Below are 22,217 nucleotides of genomic sequence, written 5' to 3'. Positions count from 1 at the left end.
TTAAATAAATACACACTCACTGAAATTAAAACTGGCCTCTATCCTCCCTGGAAGCCAGGGGAAAGAGCAGGAAAATGACCAAGCCTACACGACGACTGGGGGAAAAATAGGAATAGAGAGAATTAGCAATTTAAAACCAAGTTTCCCAAAGCTTATTATAGGTACATCGTGATAAGCACTGAGTTAATTAAGGCAAGAATTACAAAGGCACCCTGCAAGTTTATTCCATTATGCACAAAAATTGGAGTCAGATGGTAGAAGATGCTGTGTAAGTACTGGAAAGTAAACAGGCCTGATCAAAAGACACGAGTTCCAGCTCCTGCCCCACTGTTGACTCATCTCTCCGAGCTTCTGCTTCTGTAGCCAAGAACATGAAATAATAACCCCTGCGTGGCGCTGATGCGAGGATCAAATGAGATAATGGATGTGAGCGCGCCTGCGAACTACAGAGCCCTTGACAAGTATGAGGTATTATTATGACGGTATTATCACAATAAAAGGTAAATGTGCTTGGAGAAAAGCACCCTAGCTTCCAATTACTCTTTCAAAATATTTATCGAACACCTATGTGCCAGCCTGCTGCCCTGAGCCCTGGAGGACGGACGAGGGCCCTGCTCTCACAAAGCTCTCAAGGAGCCAGCCTTCTCACATGAGACTGAGAAAGTCACAAGTTATTCAAGATGCCTTTGGCAAGCAAAACAAACCCCCGCTGAGAAGTTCCTGGATCCAGCACTAGGCCCGGGTGACGCGTTCAAGCCTCTCAGTGATGTCACAGTGCTCAGCAGCTCTAAGCTGGCATCAAGGAAGAATGTGGAGGTGAAGGGACTTCAAGGATCAATTACTGGGTGCCAAAAAAATAGAAAAAGAAGCCAGTGTCACAGCCATGAAACAGAATTCAAAACTAAAGGCTAGCCTGGGCCAGTCAAGAACCAGCACATGGAGGCTCAGGGAAGATGAGGCACAGTCTGAGTTAAGTATTACTTGCAGGGTCTAACTTTGTAGCTTTGAAGACTAGATTTGCACTCGGCTGCTCAAGTTGAGAAGCAATGCAGATGTTATCTGTTCCCTCGGAGTCCCTCAGAAAGGATCTGGGCACAGGAAGGGACCAACCTCAGCCTTGTAATCAACACGCCACAGTCTGCCTGGCCAGTCCTCTCCCCTAACTCGTCAGACAGATGTGAAACTGTCCTCTGGGATGCAAATGTCAGTCTTGGTGTGGATGCATCCTCCTGGGCTGTCCAGTAGAAATATCACATGGGTCATGAGTAACATTTCTAATTTTCTGGAAACTACATCGATAAAGTAAAAAGAAAGGACTTAAATTTCAATAATGTATATTTAATTCAGTATAGCTAAAATATCATTTCAATGTGCAATCATTTATAAAACATGTATTAATGAGTTATTTAGAAACATTGTAAGAAGCGACGGTCACGTTACAACATTGATGATAATATCTTAGCACGATGCAACGATTAAAGAAACATGTAGTCCTATCAAGACAATAGAGCTGTGCTAAAATATTTCACATTGCTTCAGTTTTAAAACTGTAATCAAATTAAAATTAAAAATTAAGTTGTTCGGTTGCACTAGCCATACTTCAAGTGTTCAGTGATCACACGTGCCTAGCGGCTACCACTTTGGACAGCACAAGTCCAGAGTTTACAAGAAGTATGAGAACTTTGAGGGAGCTTACAGATTGTCAGATTCAATCCCTAATTTACATATGCTTAGGACAAGGGACGAAGGCAGCAGACCAAGTATCATGCTCTATATTGGCCCAAGTTGTATTGTTGTGCTTTAAAATAACCTTAAGGAGGATTATTTTTGCCGTTTTACATCTGAGGAAACTGAGGCTCATACAGATAGGAGGATTTACCCAAGATACATGGCAAAGGAATGATACAACAGGACTGAAATCCAGAACTCCCAATTATTCCTGTTACTGAGAAACATGCAGTCACCCCTCAGGATCAGCAGCAAACTGGCTCTAGGATAGATGCTCAGGTCCCTCATATAAGAGTTGCAGCAACACAGCCCTAGAGACCACCATACAAGTAAAGTAAGTCAGACAGAGAAAGATGAATATTATATGATATCACTTATATGTGGAATATAAAAAAATGAATTTATATATGAAACAAACAAAATCACAGGCATAGAAATCAAACTTAGTGGAAAGGGAGGGGGAGAGGGATAAAGGAGTATGGGATTAACAGATACAAACTACTCTACATAAAATGGACAACAACCAGGATCTGTATAGCACAAGGGGCTAAAATCAATATTTGTAATAACCTAAAATGGAAAATAATCTGAAAAAATATACAACTGAATCACTTTGTGGTACACCTGAAATTAATACAATATTGTAAATCAACTATACTTAAACCAAAAAAATTAATCCCAATTAGCTACCTGAAATTAAGAAAGTCTTCTTTCAGCAAACTTTGTATCAAAAGAATGTCAGACCTGAAACAGTCACCTATTCAGAAAACAGTAAAAAGATGAAAGCTTTATTACAAAGCTTGTAGGATATCATCAGAGGAAAAAAATCTGTCTTTAAATGATGAAATTCAGTCTTTTTAAATAAAAATAACTCTTAAGTGAAACAAGAAATTAGGAGAAGAGTATCAATTTAAATGCTAAAATTGGAGAAATAGAAGTGTACCTCAAGTTCTGGATCTATTGTGTGAAACTGTCAGAAGCCTAATTAAAGACACAAAGAAGGAGCAAAAATCAATACAACCAGGAATGGAAAAAGAAGACAAAATCATAGATATTAAAAGATTAAAATAATTCTCTGGGAAAGTATTGACAACTAACTTATAAATCCTTAGAAAATGAGTAGTCTTTCAAAAATATTAATTACTATAATTGTGCCTAATAGTAAAAATATTGAAAAATGTAGTCAGAAAAGATTGGAAAAGAGAAAAAAAATAATCTTCAAAGGCATCAAGATCACAAGACTTTATACACAAGTCTAAGTTTTAACAGACAACTAATAGAACTTAGATGTTTCTGTATTAGAGTACAATATGGCAACTCACAAAGCTAGCATCATCAGATGTAGATAACGGATATAACAAAATCATAGACCAAGTCATGTCGAGAAGAGATGAAAATCTAAATAAAATATTAATATAGGATGCAACATACCAAGAAAAAAAAGCAGAGCAACCCAATTTAAAAGTGGAAAGAGGATCTGAACAGGCATTTCTCTAATGAGGAGACACAAATGGCCAACAAGCACGTGGAAAAAAACTCAAACATCATCAGACATCAAGGAAATGCAAACCAAAACCATCACATGATGCATTGTACCCACTACAACAACTAGAATCAAAAAGTCAGATAACAAGTGCTGGTGATGATGTGGAGAAACTGCAACATTCAAACATTGCTGGTGGGAATGTAAAATGGGGCAGCCAACTGTACAAAGCAGTTTGGTGGTTATTCAAACAGTTAAACACAGAATTATCATATGACCCATCAGTTCCACTGGTAGGTATCTCCCTAAGAAAGTTAAAGATACACACTCAGTCAAAAACTTGTACAGAAATATTCTCAGCAACATTATTCGTCGTTGCCAAAAAGTGGAACAACCCAAATTCTATTAAGTGATGACTTAAAAAACCAATGTGTTATACGTATACAATAGATTATTATTTTGCTATAGAAAAGAATGAGGTACTGATATGTGCTAAACCTTGGATGAATCTTGAAAACATTATGATTACTAAGAGAAGCCAGACAGAAAAACCACATACTGTATGATTTCATTAATAAGAAATATCCAGAACAGGCAAACACATAGAGACAGGAAGTAGCACAGTGCTTGCCAGAGTTTGAGGGGAAGGAATCATGAGGAGTGACGGCTAAATTGTTATGGCGTTTCTTTTGGGGGTGATGAAAATGTTCTAAAGTTAGCTATTGGTAATGGCAGCCAAACTCTGTGGCTTCATTAAAAAATCCACTGATTTGTATACTCTATATGGGAAAATTTTATGATATTTAAATTGTATCTCGGTAGAGCTGGTTTTTAGTTATAAAGAAGACAACTCTCCAGAGGATGCTATACTATGCCTGAGGAGAGTTTATTCAAAGAATGAAAAAGATGCTTCAACATCACTAATAAAGAAAACAGTCAACACAATCTTCAATATCAGTGTCTTACAAGAGAAAATCAATAGATGCAGCCTTTTATGACTTGCTTTTTTCCAATGAAATTTATGTTTGTAAGACTAATCCATGTTGTTGGAAGTATCTGTTGTTCACTTATTTTTAATAATGCATAATATTCATTGTGTGGATGTAATTTATTCATCCATTCGTCTGTTAATGAACATTTTGACTGTCCCCAGATTATCGCCGTTATAAACGGTACTGTGCTATATGCCTTACACATCTCCTCTGCACATATTCATGAATATCCCTTTAGCCTGTATCTAGGAGTAGTACTACAGGATGGTAGGGCGTGTATATTTTTATTTGCCAAAATACAGAGCATGATAGCATTTTTATAAAGCTCAAAAAACAGTAAAAAAAAAAGTAACATTTGTTTCAGTACTTATGTATGTGTGTGTATGTGCATGTGTGTGTGTTTAAATTATATATTTCAAAACACAAGAGAATAATGAATATGCAATTCTGGAAAGACTTTGCACCCAAGAGTAAGGGACAAAAAGTATAGAATAGTTCGCAACAGAAAGATAACCTCAAATTATGGGTAACGTTCCTTATTTTCAAGCTGGGTGGTTTATGAGCATTCACTTTGTGTACCTCCCAATGTGTATACACTACAAATGCTATTTTGTAGGAATAATATGCTAAAACAATAGGTGCTTAAAAATTGTTGATAAAATTTAGCAACTATTCCAAATAAAAAACCCTATATAAACTAAAAATATTTAAAAAAATCATTAACTATGCTAGTCAACCTACAAAAAAACAGTAGCAGCAATCTCAGTGGGTGATACTGAAGCTGTTGATAAATTAAGTAAAAGGTAGATATGACTCCTTATCATTCTTATTATTCAGCAGGATTTTTGTTGACATTTTAGCCCAATAAAAAGGACAAAAATCAAAGGTTTTGCAAACATCAGAAAAGACTATTAAAAATGTGTTCTTGTTAATTATATATGTATATATTTATATAAATGGTTCTGTGCAAAAATCTATTTCATACACAAAAATATCCCCCATAGATATAAAAACACTGATTATTCAGAATATTTGTACAATTGTGATAACCAATACATTTTTATGCTGAGAACACCAAATAAAGGAAATGCCTATTGATAAGGGAAAGGATGGGTAAACTGCAGTATATCCACACATCGATAATTAAAACCGTAATACCATGAATATCATGGATAATTTAACACCATTAAAATGGATGAGTTTGCTGACTTGAAACTGACATTTTGTAAGTCAAAAAGCAGGTGAATACTGGCAATTTCATATCACTGTTATGACTTCCTATATATTCATACATATATATGTAATATAGACTCACATGCATGTATGTGGATATATATACCAACTGCTACACACATATATGCATCTACATATTAGAAACACATATAAACACAAACCTACGCTTACATATTCTTGAAGTATTTATTTGTAAATTTTTATATTAGGTGGTTATATGGAGAGTGGGTCAAACTACAGGAAAAAGTGGAAGAAAGGGGAAAAGGAGAGATAAGGAGAAAAAAACCTAATTGAAAAAAAGTTGCCTACTGTAAAGCAGCATTATAAATGTCTTTTTTTAGTGTAAAGCACGTGTGTATATGCAAAAAAAAAAAAGGCAATGCACATGAAGATGACCACCAGGATGACAATGGCTTCTTAGGCTGTAGGGGGATGAATTTCATTTTCCTCCTTAGGTGTTTATGTTGAAAGTTGTTGTATCAGCAAATGTTTTGTTGCTGTTGTTCTCGTTCATATTGTTTTAGGTAAAAAAGCAATAGGGCTATTTCCATCATGGAAGAGAAAGAAAAACTATGCAAAGTTCATAAATTTTTATAAAAAATAAAGCAGAGGAAAAATCACTCTTCAATTCTACTAGCCAAGATAACTCCTATTATCATTTGTGTGCGTTCTTTTTTTTTTACGAGGGCATATGCTATACATATCATTTCGTATGTTCATTTTTTTACTTAACATTTATCAAAATATGATAAGCATGTAATATTTCATTCTTTGGGCATCCTAATTTACTTAATCACACCCCATGCTAAAGAAACACTTGGTTACTTCCACTTGCATACTCTCTTAATTAATGGCTAACAGCACAAGGCACATTCTGTGTGTAAATATTAGTTTACATATTACACTGTTTCCCTAGGAGATCCTCTTAAAGAAGCAACACTGACTCCAAAGGTATCAAGATTTTCCAAAATCTTTATACTTTCTGTAGAGACCTTTGCTTTACTAGCAGTTGACACAGTAGCTAAACCAGTGAGCTAATCACTGCCAAGAGCAGCAGCTCGGACATGACAATATTCAACGCATTGTATCTCTGTACAGATTACACACTGTACAATCTGCATCACCGTACTGGGGAGACCCAAACCTGCATTTAAGTGGGAAACTGTCAACTCTCACCATTCATTCAGTTAGCTCGTCAAAGATGTCCTTCAGGAAGCACATGCTGGCAAGTACTTTGAGCAAGAAATTTTTGTTTTCTTTTCTGGGATAATAGGATAGGTGCAGGAAACACTAGCTTTGCTAATTTTCTATCAAGATTATAGCAGCCTAATAGTGACCATAAGAGAGTCAATCCCCATTTACCAAAAAGGGTTATAAACCCAGGAGGATTCTGAATGAATTTTCTGCTGTTTCAAAGTTTCATGACAATTATGTTTTGTTTTCATTTTAATGGACAACCCTTTAAAAATACTGTGTGCCTTGGGTAAAAAGATACTGTCTTGCAGTGGTAAATTACAACTGAGCATTATTTCTCATGGAAGAAGAATTAGATTCTTAAGTAACTGTTCTTCAAACTAGTAACTTCAGAACTTGTGAGGAGCTTGGCCCTATTCTAAGGGAACTGTGAGAACAAGAGAGAGTGGAAGTAATATCTTCCCATTTCCCCTCATTGCCAGGATTTTAATAATTTCTGTAAGACAGAGTGCTCTGAATGCCACAGCTACATGTATAAACTTTGTTTCCCCTTTTCATGTTATTCTAGCTAATTATTTTGAATATCTAATATGGGATCTTTTATCTGTCCAATGCTCACTCCTCCTTTCATATTCTCCAGGTATGGATCACCCATATCATTATCACCTTCAACCTGAGATGCTAGTCGTGGCTCTAGAACACATGAGATGTTCACAAATTTTCTGGTGGGGATATCTGGCATAAAAGTTAAGAAGCACATAAAGAACTGCCAAGATGGACAGCAAAGCCTTCCTTCCTCACACAGATTTGAAAGAAGCAGTTTCTACCATCTGTATAAGAGATGAGTCAAAATGTCAGCGTGTAAAACAATTAGAGACCAGCTTGTGTTCTTTTTCCGTGGAGGATCAGCATTAGGGGGATAAGAAAAAATGTCAACATACTCTAAAGTAAGTCTCCTTTTGTTCTTTTCAAGATGGTCTGGAACCTTCAAGGGTTCATGATTGCTGGGATAAGGATCATAAGCACACTTGCTCTCTGTCCTCTAGTCTCCCAGTTCTGTTTTGCATTCAGCTAGAATAATGAAGAATAATGACTTACAAACTTGCCTGCAGCTTACAGAATGATAAAGCTCATGCTCCATTCTGAAAAAGTTGGATTTAAATCAATTGGTTTAAGTCCTTGACTTCAGTGGGGGTTTTTGTTTGTTTGTTTGTCTGTTTTTTGTGTTTCTGAAGCCCCTAAGGAAATTCAAATATGCAGCCCTGATTGAGAGTCACTGAGCTCAAACACTGGCAAGTAAGCAATCGACACCAAAAAAACTTCACAATCCAGTGAGAGACAAGTTATCCAGTTGCTACTGTGCAACTTCTCCTACTAACAGCATCACTACAGTAATTTTTATAAAGAAAGCGAACATTGTGTCAGTACATGTCATGTGCATCAACCCTAGAGGTAGCATATTAGCTCCATTTTTTCCAAAGGTAAGTGTAAAAGCTTTTTAGCAGGCACTTGTCACACATTCACTGTGAGTCTGGGCATTGGGGACCTAGCCCAGATTAAGAGGCGAGATCACAGTCTGGAGACAGAAGTCACAAAGTAGCCTAAAGTCCAGGAGGCAGAGCATTCTCTAAAACCTCCCGCTGCCAGCATCCGGATCCTGCCTCTGCCAAGTAGACACGCAGGGGGCTGTCTCCTTGACTCCGGCTTCTCTATCTACTGTTGTTACCAATAGGAATCTACTTCATCTGCTTGTACTCTTAGGAAACATCTAGCAGGTTTTGGGAAAATGAGAAGGATGTGTTTCCAGTTTAATGCAACCCTTTCATTACTCTTTCAGTCACTAACATCAATCACGCTTGAAGACCATTATTAAGTCATGCTGCAGTCTTCACCCACCCAGATTAAAGAACCCATCTCCTCTAACCTTCTCCTCGGAGGAATGACCTCGCAGACCTTTCATCATTTTCACTGCTCTTTTCTGCGCTCTCTTCAGCAGTCATTACATTTTGTATGAATAGAAATGATGGCTCTCTTGCAGGAGCCCTTTCTGAAGGTGCCTTTGTGGGCTTGCCCTACAGGCTCTTGGAATCTGGGCAGACTTCACCTGTGAGGCACTCATATTCCAGGAACATGACTGAATATTTCGTAAAGTCTGATTCTGATTGAAACGTCATTTATTGAGCACTTGCTGTGTGCTAGGCAGTAACCCAGGGGACTTTCACATGTCATCTCACTGAATATTTACAATGGCCTTTGGAGGAAAACACTGTAAATTCTCATCGTACTGAGAAATAAACTGAAGCTCAAAGAGATTGACTGGTGATCTGTCTAAGACCATAGAGCTAGGAGCCAGAAAAGAGGCTGTGAAGAGGTCAACACAGCAAGCCAAAGCAGTAAAACAAACAAACAAACAAACAATTCAAGGGCTATTTCCCCCACCATTCACACCAACCTACTTAATCTAGGAGGGAACTATTAAGGGAAAAATGAAAACAAAGCCTTTTGAGGGGAACAGAATACATAACATTATAATTGCCTCCTTCCCCCTTGCAGTGCGATTGGCCAGCTGCCTGCATATGCTAATGAGCAATTTGTGGCGGTGGGAAGGGCACTGGAGAGCAGTCCAGTTAGTCCCCCCCGTAGTCAGAGAGGTCTGAAAGCTACTTTAAGTTAAAGAAGGAATTACTGCCCAGGACTTTTTGTCAGAGAAGTTTGACAATTTAGCACGTCTGCAGCTGACATTGTCAAGCCAAAGGGACAGTCTAATAGCTTCACTTACAAAAGACTCTGCCAGTGCGTGTGACAGTCAGGTTCTTTCCAGACAGCGAAACTGTCCTTTTTCCTACCCTGCTTGGCGAGGTCCTGCTGCTCTGATCTCTCACTGAACTGATTTACATTTCTTCCCAACTGGGAGCAGGAAAGCCATTTGTAGGGACAGCAGCCCCGATCCCTTACTGGTACTGGAATGGTTAAAACAAAAATAGCCACCTGGGTCTCAAGACAGCTTAAAGTTTTGCTAATTCCAAAGCTAACAGTCAAAATTTTAGGAAAACTTATTGTATTTCAGAAAAGGAAGGATTTTTGCAGTGGCACCAGAAAGAGTCAATCATTAGTGATTTGCTGTTTTCCAAAGTTTCCCATTATGTCCTAATTAAACTGGGAGACAGAAAGAAAATGATAATGAATTTCACACAAGAAGTCTCCAGATGAATTCAATAGTTCCAACATGAGTTCTACTCACTTCCGCACAAGAGTGAGGGAACTTGACAAGAAGGCTCACCAGGGGAGGGAGACCCGGCAGAGCCATAGAAAGCAGAGCATATAAGAAAAAGCTGAATGACTCAGAGATGTTTACCCCGAAGAAGGACTTAAGACTGTGGGGAAAGATGGTAGCATACAAGAAGGAGAATTAGAATTTTTATCATCTTTTCACTAAAGTCAACAGCCATGACACCAACACACTATTATAAAAGATGTTGCTGAAGAGGCTTCACTCTTGATAATGGTCCTTGAGAGAAGTGATGGTCCCTTTGGGCCAACTCTGTTTTCTGGTGTGTCTTCCTGATGGTCCACAGAACGACAGGTACAGATTAAAAAGCTCTAAATCAGACAGCAAGTTATTCTTTATTAATTCATCTTTCTTTCTTTCTTTCTGGTAAGAAGGAGTAGGGCTCAATTTCTAATATTTCCTAATGGTATTAACAGAGAAAGCTGTAGGAATCAATAGAACACAACTAGAATCAACAATATTGTTTCATTTCTGCAGTATGTGTTTTATTGAATGACCTTCTGTTTAAGGCAACTGCTAACGGGTTTCCAGTTCTAGTTGTGATAACAAGTATCCTTGTCAAGTACATTTATTTAAGTAAAAAGAGTTTAATTAAAGAGGAATTATAAGTAGTTAATTGTACAGGTGCAACTCAAATGATATCACTGATGCAGAAGCATTATGCTAAGTTAGCACTTGAATAAGATTCAAAAATTCTTCAGTTGTTGACAAAATAGCTTCTTGTCAGTGATTTTCAAGCAGTGAGTGGCTTGATGGCTGGTATGATATTCTGGAGTAACTCCTATACTGAATAGAAGCCAGGACTCAGTGACCTCTGATGTATCTTCAAGCTTGAGATTTTATAATTCTTTGCTTTACTTTCTTTGAATCCCTACCACTCAGCTTTTGATATGCTAACAAACAAACCCAACTTCTCCATGGACAACAACAACAATAAAACATTTATTTCTTGCATATAGTACGTAAAGACTGCAACTCCGTTCAAGCTCTGCTCCAGATTTACTAGGAATCTGCCCCACATGTCTTTCCCGTTCTGGATGTCAGGACAAAAGAGCAGCCCCTTTGTACAACATGCTTCTTAACATAGCAAAGAGAATCTGCTTGGATGAACCTACATCCTACTGACTCAGATGCTAATGGCCGCAGCAAGTTACATGGCCAGTCTTGCCAATGGTACCTACAGGAGACACCGCAAGTGATGTAGCAAAGGACACGGAGGTATATTCCTCTTACAGGGATGGGAAGGAAATGGATAGCTATGAACAATATTACAATTTACCACAGAACCATTCAGGCCAGGGACATGTGGATTATAATTAAAATTTTCCCAGCAGGGTGTAACTTCAAACATCAATACTTCCAATTAAAACAATGCTGAGATATGGCTCTGTCATGTCTCCACATAATTAAAAGAAGCATAGATAAAATAAATAGAAAAGCTTTCAAGGAACTTGGGTTATGACAAATGTTAACACGAGGCAAAGAAAAAAATTTAGGGTATTAAGAGAGATTTTGCTTTTAGCTTTTTTTTTTTTCCCTTGTGTTTCTTTCATATGCAGGCTGTAAGGCAGATGGCCACATCAGAAAGAGCATGGAGACCCACTACAGGAATATGTGTAGCATTGAAGGAATCCCTTTCCACACTGGGTCTCTGTCTAAGATGCCTTCCAGCTCTGATATGCCTGAACTGAGATAAGAAATGGGGGGAAAAACTGTCAAATAGACAAGGGGATATTCATTACTATTACTTGTATTAGCTAAAGTTAATATACTGTGTGCATTAATTCATGATTACTGTGTTTAGTAAACTCTCCACAATTATTCTATAGATGATGACAACTCAGATTAGGTTATACTGAAATGGAAAATGAGACAAACAAATACCTAATTATAACAGAGGTATTGTAGTGGAAGATGCTGCTTATGTCAAACTCCGCACCACAAGGGAGAAATTTACTACAGCATGCTCTTTAAAGTGATTTTCGTGTAGTGAAAAGGGAAGGAGCTTTGAGGTTTAATTTCCAGCTGCTTCCATCACTAGGCTGGCAATTTTGAGTAAATTTCCCATCTCTACTGATGACAATATGCTCCTCTGTAAAACAGGGACAACAATACTTACTTCTAGTTTAACACATTTGGATTGAATGCCTATTATGTACTGGGCATTGTTCTAGTCTCAGGTTATTCAGCAAGAAGCAAAGTAAGAGTCTCTGTGCTTCTGAAGTTTATAATCTAGAGAGAAACCCAGACAAAAAAACTGATACATTAGTATCTACCATAACGGCGGGTGGAATTAAGTGAGACGGGGAAACTATACTGGAGGGAAAGCAGCCAAGATCAGTGGTGGGGCGGGATGGACATTAGGCCGGGCGGTTAGGGCGGGCCTCTCAGAGCAGAGACCAGAAGGGAGTGAGCGTGAGGCTTCCTGGGGGATGGCTACACGAGGCGAGAAGATACAGGAAGCACAAAAATCTCAAGGAAGGATTGAAGTTATTACAGTCAATGAAGAAAGTCAATGTGACTAAAACAAGTTAAATAGTGGTGACAATGACAGGAGATGAGAACAAAGAAGCAAACAGGGGACAAATTCTGCAGGATCACCAAGTGCAGGTAGATATTCCATTTCAATGTGAGTGCCAATGATAAGTCAGGAGGTAGTTTTGTAAAGGAGAAATATCTTACAAATTGTACATGGTACATAGGATTATTTAAGTAATTTAAGAAATGTTTAAACAATTAAGAAATATGTATCTTCCCTCCTTTACCTCTGTCATGCTAACATAAAGGATTTTTGGATATCTGACCAAACACGTTGAACCATGAGGCTCTTGGAACACAGAAAAATTGGTGCAACTTTTAGGGGGTATTTTTTTTCTTAATACAGTTAGTAGAAAGAGATATTTGACTTCTAGAACTGGCTTGGTTCTAACAAACTACAGGGTGCCCCCAAGCAAACCTCATAACTTTCCCCCGAATCATCTGTTTGCCAAAAAATTGGATTGGTTACATGCAAGTTATTTTGCCCCTCAAAGACAGATCTGGCCCAGGTTTTCCAGTAACTTCTGCCAAAGGGAATGCCAAGTTAGCTATGAGGATAGTTGTCTCCCTAATCTAAGGCAGTGTTGAAAGTCTTTCAATCCTCAAACAAAAGCAAGTACTGTGATTACCAATATAATGTGTGGAACTGACACCATGTCTCAGAAATCCTTGGTTAAAATATAAACAAGAAACCTTAAAGGAATGATAACACAGACCAATGATGGTGTTGTGTGCACAAGGCACCTAGAAGGCCCTGACTATCCATCTGACACAGAACGATTGAGCTTGATCCAGGAAAATGGATGGAAAAGCATCTGAGAAGGTTCAGATTCAAGGACTGCTGGCCTAGAGTTCCAGAAGCATGGGGCAGGAATGAGAAAACTGATGGAAATACGACATTTCTCATTTCTCTGTGCCTCTGCAATCCTCCACCTGAAATGTCTTTGTTTCCAACATTTTTTTTCTTATAGTTCACTTACAATATTGCACTAGTTTCATGTGTACAACACAGCGATTTGATATTTCTATAGACAGCACACCATACAAAGTTATTATAAAATATTTACCATTTCCCTGTGCTGTATATTACATCCCTGTGACTTCCTTCTTTTATAACTGGTAGCTTGTACCTCTTACTAGCTTTCACATATTTCACCCCTCCCCTCACCACTGGTTTGTTCTCTGTATCTGTGAGTCTCTTTCTTTCTTTCTTCCTTCCTTTCTTCCTTTCTCTCTCCTTCCTTCCTTCCTTCCTTTCCTTCCTTCCTCCCTCTCTCTCTTTCTTTCTTTCTTCCACATATAAGGGAAAACATATAGTATTTGTCTTTTCCAGCTTATTTCTCTAAGTATAATAACCTCCAGATCCATTCATGATGTCATAAATGGCAAGATTTTAGTCATTTTCATGGCTGAGTAATATTCCATTGTACACATATGACAGATCCTCCTTATCCATTTATCTATCTATGGGCATTTAGGCTGCTTCCATATCTTAGCTATTATAAATAATTCTTCAATAAACATTGGGGTGCATCTATCTTTTCAATTAGAGTTTTTGTTTTCTTTTAGTAAATACCCAAGAGTGGAGTTGCTGGATCATATGGTAGTTCTATTTTTAATTTTTTTAAGGAACCTCATACTATTTTCCATAGTGGCTGCACCAATTTACATTCCCACCAACAGTATACTAGGGTTTCCTTTTTTCCACATCCTCGCCAACGCTTGTTTTTCTTATCTTCTTGACCATAGCCCTTCTAAAGAGGTGTAAGGTGATACCTTGTGGTAGTTTTGGTTTGTGTTTCTCTGATATATAGTGATGTTGAGCACCTTTTCATGTGTTTGTTATGCATCATATGTCTTCTTTGGAAAAATGTCTATTTTGGTCTTTAGCCAATTTTTTAATCAGATGGTTTGTCTGACATTGAGTTGTATGAGTCCTTTGGATATTTACCCTTTATCAGATGTATCATTTGCAAATGATTCAGTCGGTTGCCATTTCATTTTGTTTCCTTTGCTGTGCAAAAGCTTTTTCATTTGATCTGATTTTGTTTTTGTTTCCCTTGGCTGAAGAGACAGATGCAAAAATATATTGCTAAGACTGATGTCAAAGAGTGCAGTCTACATTTTCATCTAGGGGTTTAATGGTTTCATGTCTTACATTTAAATCTGCAATATATTTTGAGTTTATTTTTGTATAGGGTATAAGAAAATGGTCTAGTTTCATTCTGTTACATGTAGCTGTCTGGTTTCATAACCCCACTTATTGAAGAGACTGTCTTTTCCCCACTGAATATTCTTGTTTCCCTTGTTACAGATTAATTCACCATATGTGCATGGGTTAATTTTGGGGCACTCTCTTCTGGGTCCATTGATCTATGTGTCTGTTTGTGGCAGTAACCATAGTTTTTTTTTTAATATTTAAAAAAAAATTTTTAAGGGGGCAGGGTAATTAGGTTTATTTATTTACTTTTTGATGGAGGTACTGAGGATTGAACCCAGGACCTCATGCATGCTAGGAAGCAACATGCTCTACCACTGAGCTACACCCTCCCCTTTAAAAATTTTTTAGAAATACCATACTGTTTTGATTACTACAGCTTTACAGTATAGTTTTTAGTATAGAATGTGATACCCCCAGCTTTGGTCTTTCTTTCTTATCTTTTGTAAAAGTCCAGTTCAAATGTTGCTGCAGTCATGGAACCTCCCCGATTCCCCAGCAGGAAGAATCTCTCATCTGAACTTCCACAGGCTGGCTGTGCCTCTCTATGGCACTTAGCACTTCTGGCCTTGAAGTTTAGTTACCTTTTGCCCTGTATGTCTTACATCCCCTAATATTATTAAAAAAAAAAACCTTAAGACTACGTTTTATCAACCTTCCAGTCTCCATTCTGTAGATCTGGAAGCTTTTCACAGAGTTTCACCCATATTAGGTGTCCGATAACTAGAAGGCTTATAACGCAGAAGGCTTAGGTGGAAGGAAAGAAGTAAGAAGGAGAGAAAAAGTGAACGGTTGGCAACACTTCCTATTTGCTTGTTTCCTCTTATATACTCCTGTCATCTTGGCAGACATGAACAATGCAGATTCCTCAATCGCCTGGGAAAGCAAACCTTTTGTCATTTTTTTTCTAGGAACTGCTCCGTAATTTTTCACACCAACCCACCAGATTTTATTCAAATATTACACTGATCTTTCTCCTTCTCTCACTAGAATGAAATAGTAAGACATGTTACAAATAGAGAAAGATTTTATTTTCCAAGAGGCATCTCAGAATATGCTCTCAATAGTTAACTGCAAACCTGGCAGTGGGTAAAGGCCAGGGAGTGATTTATGACTCAATAAGAATCGAGAGAGTAATGTGCTTAGTGGCATGAGTTAAAATAATGTTGTGATGCTCCGAATCTTTAAAGGTCAACAATTTAGGTTAAGGGAAAGCAAGTTGTAGTTGACAAACAGATAGTGTCTCAGGTATCTGGAAGGACAATCAAAACTAATGATGAACTGAGTCAGAGGCAGAAAGGGGTTTGCTAATCAGGGAAAAGAGTGAATTGAATTTTTTCCAGAAACTGGAAATATTCGCTGAACAGTGAGTCAAGGCTAGTCAGAGGAGTTTTGGAAAAGCAGACAGTAGGTTTTGCGTCTTGCTTCTCGGAGCTTAGACAGCTCAAAGGCCGTCAGGGAAAACTATATATATATATATATATACACCTGTCTTGCTCTCCAATGATTCTAATGCTGAAGTCGCTCCTGAAATTGAACTCAACTGAACTCCATGGGCTCTAGGGATGGGCTAAAATACATGTTTTCAGCTTTGTCTCATTTCTGTTGGCTGACCAGAGTCAACATGGACTCTCAATATGAAGTAAAAAATTTTATTTTTTAGACTTCAATTACAGCTTTATATACTCAATTAGGAGCCTGAATATACTGGCTTTTCACATACTCATGCATGTGTTTGAATGTGTCTGTCTGTGTGGGTCTGTTCAGTGAGGTGATGAACTTGGGGATCACACAGAATCGATTCCGTGTCTCTTTACAGTTATTGACCTTGGACAAGCCCTGAGGCTCTCAGAGGTTCTTTATTTCTATAATGAGAACAATGCTGGTCCCTTCCTCACTGAATTGCTGCAATTACTCAATGTGATAATAAATATACAGTGTAAGTAAACAATAAATGATTGCTATTATATTATTATATCACATTCACTTAACCTTTGAAATTAGTTTTGGTTATTTAAAGTCTGTATCATTGAAGGGAAATGTCATGCCTTTGCCATTTATTAACCAATGTTTCTAGCTCACCAGCTAGGAAATATGGCTCGATGGATTAGAAAGATCCAAGAATAAATCAAAAAGGGGCACAGACCTAAAGAGTTTTATTAACGTGTATTCTAGTGGGCAAGATTGAAAAAATGGCAAGCCTGATAATTTTACCTCAGGCTCAGTTTTATTCATATTTCCCCAGGCTACTTTCCCCTGACCTTCTGACTTCATTTTCAAGCCTATAATCTTTTTCTCAAATACAGAGAATGAGGCCATTGAATAGAGCCTCAAAATGAGTGGAACACAATATGATCCATGCACAGACCCACTTTTTTTCCTCGAAATTTTCCAGCTGAAGACTGACAAATCTTAGCAACTGGTGAGGAAGCAAATCTGGGTAAATTTCTCCGAGGACTTCTGCAGCCTTAACCAGATGTGCCCTTATCTTGGATTTGGGTATGATCCTTTTTCTAAATACAATGATGAGGACTGATGGCAATGAACATTTATAAGAGACTATCATGTACAAAACAGCCTGCTATGTATCTTATATTCACCACGGTGTTTAATTTTCACAACAATCATGGTGATGATACTACTATTTTTATCATCTTACAAGTGAGAAAAGTGAGACCCAAAGAGTTTTAAATCAACTGTCCAAGAGACACAGTAGTAAGTGGCAATGCCAGATTTAAGTTCTAGAGTCAGAGCTCTTAACCGCTGCACAGTACAACCTCTGGATCAAGACCTCTTAGCCAGCATGTTCTGAGCATCCACTCTGCTCTACTGTGCCAGATGCTGGCAATATCAAGATGAGTAAAGCATGGCTTTGGTCCCGGAGGAGCTCACAGCCTAGTACAAGAGAGAAACACTTAAATGCACGTCAGCGTGACATGGGAAGCTCTGATCATGAAGGTGCACGGACTGCCAGGGAACTATGCAGGACAGGGACCACCACTGACCTGGAGCTAGCAGAGCTAGCTGATGAAGATAAAAAGGCATTAATCAAGTGCTACTGCTCATTATGCTCTTCAGAGGAAGAACCCAAAGAAGGGGTGGTAAGTGCCATCACTGATAATACACTGCATTCAGAGGCCCACTGTGTGTCCCAATCCAATTTAAATAAGGGGGCAAATACAGCAACCTAGAAATGCAGAAAGATATATGTAATCTCTTCCTAAACAGCACAGAGCTACGTACACGTTTACAACACCTTTAGATTCAGGACGCTACAACACAGCATCCTCCCCTTTGACAGCACACCTTACTTATCTGAGAGGCAATGCCTGCTCTACTGCACTATCATCGTTTTAAATGTCTGTACCAGGAAAGCCTTGGGCTTTGAGCAACTTGATATCAGGTTCCCTATCTTTGCATCCATAAGTTTAGAAAGGTGGGTGTCATATCTTTTCCTGTTAGTGGAATATTGCACATTTTAACTGAAATGCAAGCAAAGGGGAATAGGAAAGGCAGTCTATTCCCCTAGGTTCTGACTCCAAGCTACAAAGAAGTATGGCAAAGAAGATTACAGTGAGCAGAGCAGGGTTTAGGAATCTCATAGATTTTTTTTTTCTCTGAAATCATGGAATTCTAGGACTGGAAGAAAACCCAAGGGCCACTCTCCAACTGAGGCTGCTGGACTTTCTTTTTGTTTAGGAAGGGTACCAGGTACTTTTGCAAAACCCTTCTTGCAAAGGGAGTTCAATCCAGTCATTTCCATTTCTAGGACTCATGCAGAATCTACTGAAAAAACCAAAATGGTCCTGTAATTGCATGGGATTTGGTCTTCTAGCCATTCTACTTACATGTTATCTTAGTCCAGAAAAATGTGAACATGTTTTCATAGAAAGTAAGCAGGTCCCTGAAAATTCCATAGATAGTGTTATCTATAATTTGATTGATATTTACTCTCATTTCTATTAGGTCAGAGATCCGTGGCATTTCTGTGAAGTCCTGAAAATGTCTGTTCTTCTAGCTCTTGGATGAATGGAATCTGACTAAAAAAGCTCAGAATTCCCAACAGGAAAATATTTCAAGACTCTGAAAGCAGAGAAAAGTTATTTCAGATCTAATTTGTCTGTTCACTGTCTTTCCAGGCAGAGTTCCTCGGGAGAACTTTGGTTCATCTGTTCAAACATGCTTTCTGATTGAAAAAAAAAAACCAAAATCACCCCCACTGACAGAACCTGTCTCTAAGTGGACATACACTTTGTCTACCTTTCCCACAGGGCATCATGGCTCCTGGGTCTCCTCTGCCCCACCCTCACCCTAGTACAACTTTCTTATCTAGAGATGGCTCTTAAATGTTTTCAACCGTAGCCCTGTAGTGGTGCTTTTAGATAGGGCTTCCACTCAAACCACTTCATCTTTTTTTCACTTTCCAGACAAGTGGTAACTTATTATTCAGTTGACAAACTGAAACTTGCCACTGTAGAAGCAAACTGAGGATTGGATATAGACAATTCATGTTTTTAACTGAAATTCAATTAGCTAAAAGTTTTCTAACTGACAAATTATTGACCCAAAATAATACCATTACAGTTATCATCACTACTAAAGGTTAGGCAAACAAAAAAAATCACAAGAAAATATGACATTAATAGAATAGGTATTAACAGAGCTAAATTAGTGGTGTTTTATAATTAAGAATCAAAAAGTATAGTGGGGGAAGGTATAGCTCCATGGTAGAATGTATGTTTAGCATGCACAAGGTCCTAGGTTCCATCCCCAGCACTTCCATTAAAATAAATAAACCTAAATACCCCGCTACAAAACAAACAAAAAAGAAAAAAAAACCCAAAAAACAAACAAAAAAGAACAGTAGTAATTAAAAGCCATAACCAACTTCAAACACTTGTAATATTCAGTTAACAAAGCACCATTCCCGCAAATTCTAAGAATTCTGTCTGTGTGAGTTGTGGCATTTCAACATGGCCTGAACTTTGGTGGCAGCCAGAGATTTCAGGGGAATAATGAACTGATTCTTGAATAAACTTGAGAAATGTCCAATTCCACAATAGAAACAGCAAGTAGTAGTAAGCCTTACTACATATTTTAGTGTGTTAATTGCTATTAGCCTTTGGCCAATGCAGTTGAGGACAATACCATTGTGGGTTTCATTTTCAGTCTACTAGGAACCTTACCAATGGGACATAAGATACATATTTCAGATATATTTTGAGACTCTCTATCCCAGAGCTATTTTCAAACTGTGTTTACTGGAGCCTTACAAGTCGCAAGGGGGCTTAGGGGAAGACAGAGTGGGCTGGAGAAAACTCTTATTTCTTCTCACGTTGAGCCAGACCAACTCTGCTTTCATTACATAGCAACTCAGGAGTTCTAGGTGATTCTCATTCACCTATTTTAGTGTTTCTCCATCTAATCACACCCAATCTGCCCTGTAACTAACAAGCATCTTATAATGCTTCCTTTACTAATTTCCCGAAATAAAATTTAAAAGTAATATAATATACCCACACACATCATCTGACAAAAATTACATAACCTCTAAACTTAAGATACAAAAGAAAGTAGTTTATAATTAAAATCCATAATCAATATATAAAAGGTGAGCCATGGCTACTCTAGAAAATATAACACCGTTAGACACTTACCCTGGATACATTTATATGATGTGTATTGTTTTGCTTATGTGAAATAGGACACCATTCAAATGATTTACTTTCAATGCTTTTTCTTAGAATTCATACTTTAAAAGATCTAAATATGCGCCCCTCTGTCTATCAATCAATCATAATCACCAGGAATGTGACAGCTGCAAATGCAAAACAATGCAGGTATAATTTTCCTGAGCCACAAATAACGTAAGTAGTGTTGCCATCAGTGACATGATCTTCCAAGACAAACTAGAGCACTTCTTTTCTGCCAGGTACTGCTCTAAGCACATTACATTATTGACTCATTTAATGCTCGTAATATTGAGATAGGTACTGCTATTATCTCCAACTTACAGCTAAGAAAACCGACAGACAGAATGGCTCAGTATGCTGGCCATCAGCACACACAGCTCGTAAGTGTAGGATCTGGGATTCAAAGCCAGGATGCTTGATTTTAACCCTTCCATTATACCTCAGTGAGCAACTCCTGGTAAAGCTCCTAAGAAAACAATATACAGTCTTCTCCCAAAATGCAACCGGAATTACTGCATTTCTGGAAAAAGCAGTGTGTGTTAAAAATGCATACTGACCACTACCTGTCATATATAGAAAAACTGGATTCTAGGCTCAGATATTCACACACGGCTCTTTCATCTATATGAATGTCTGGGGAGATATTTAGATCCATCACTTAGGATACAGGACAAGTCTTCACTGCCTGGAATCACCATCCTCGACATTGCAGGATATCTGACATCCAGGGCTCCTGCCCACTAAGTAACAAAGTACCCTCTCTAATCACTATGGAAACCAAAACTACCACCACAGATTTCCAGCATTTCTCCTTGTGGCAGGTTCTCCTCCTACTGATCATTAGGATCCAAACTCTGTTGCCCAGAACCTCTGAGGACACCTTATGCTCTCCCCAAATGCAATCAGAACAGCTCTGCTTTTATCCATATTATGCACTGGAGTTCCAGGCAAGATGTGGCCTGGAAAACTACAATCTTTATTGGTACTTAAAAAACTTTTTTTAAAAAAATCTGTTGCTCCAGACTGAGACTGAATACTCATCTCTTTACTGGGCGTAACAGAAACACCTGCGTGTGGTCCCTACCATCCCTTCCAGTCCTCTTTCCCTCCAGGTGAGCACAGTGCTGATGCCCCAATCACCTGTCACTACAAAGAGCTGGAGGGACAGACTGCAGGCACAGCTGACGAACTCAGCCCTCAAGCTGCTAGTTGTCCCCCTGTCCTGAGTACTGTCCATGGGGCCTGTGTGCCCCTCCTGACTTCAGCTGGTTGGATGTATGTCTGGTCTACTGAACCTCATGGTCCTTTGTGATGCTGGGATCCCCATCTGCCACCAGGGTTTCAGCTGGAGGGCACTGCACTGGACTAGAAGCAAAAGTAAGCCTGCTATTTCTAAGGGAGTCCTCAACTGGGGATCAGGAGACAAAGCTCTCTGCCACTTATTAGCTGTACGGCCTTGAGCAAATTATGCCCCCTCTCTGCACTTCAGACTCTTCACATATAAAGTAAGACTGGATTTCAAGATGCCCAAAGCCTTTTTTATCTCTGACTCTCTCTGTTTCTCTGATCCACCCAGTCAACTGTGGGTAGAAAGGCAGCGCCCCAAGGCCAGGTCTGTTGCACAGTCAACTGAAGACAAGCAAGAAGGACGTTTCTGGCTCCATGGCTTGAATTTGTTACATGCAAGTAAGCTATCAGGGTTATTCCGACCTCTTTAAAGCATCAGCAGGAGATGGCAGCTTGAAGGGATGGATGGAATGGTACGAACAATAGCAGTGATAACAGTGCTTTAAGGAAAATGTGTTTCAGAATGAGCCTTTGCCTGGATTTTATTGTCTACTTGTCCGGT

General features: G+C 38.5%; 1 protein-coding gene and 1 long non-coding RNA gene across 7 annotated transcripts in view; one reads left to right on the top strand and one right to left on the bottom strand.

Moving 5' to 3' along the window:
* Nucleotides 1–22,217, bottom strand: part of NELL1 (neural EGFL like 1) — a 745,741-nt gene that overhangs the window by 93,621 nt on the left and 629,903 nt on the right. The gene's annotated exons all lie outside the window — the stretch shown is intronic.
* LOC140698985 (uncharacterized) lies at nt 827–11,676 on the top strand. The gene is made up of 3 exons (XR_012076993.1): nt 827–969; nt 7,271–7,577; nt 11,479–11,676. It is a non-coding gene; the product is annotated as an uncharacterized lncRNA (long non-coding RNA).

This window comes from Vicugna pacos, chromosome 10 (assembly GCF_048564905.1).
Source record: "Vicugna pacos chromosome 10, VicPac4, whole genome shotgun sequence".
In the NCBI taxonomy this organism is placed as follows: Eukaryota; Metazoa; Chordata; class Mammalia; order Artiodactyla; family Camelidae; genus Vicugna; species Vicugna pacos.
This window is presented reverse-complemented; position numbering and strand designations above follow the sequence as displayed.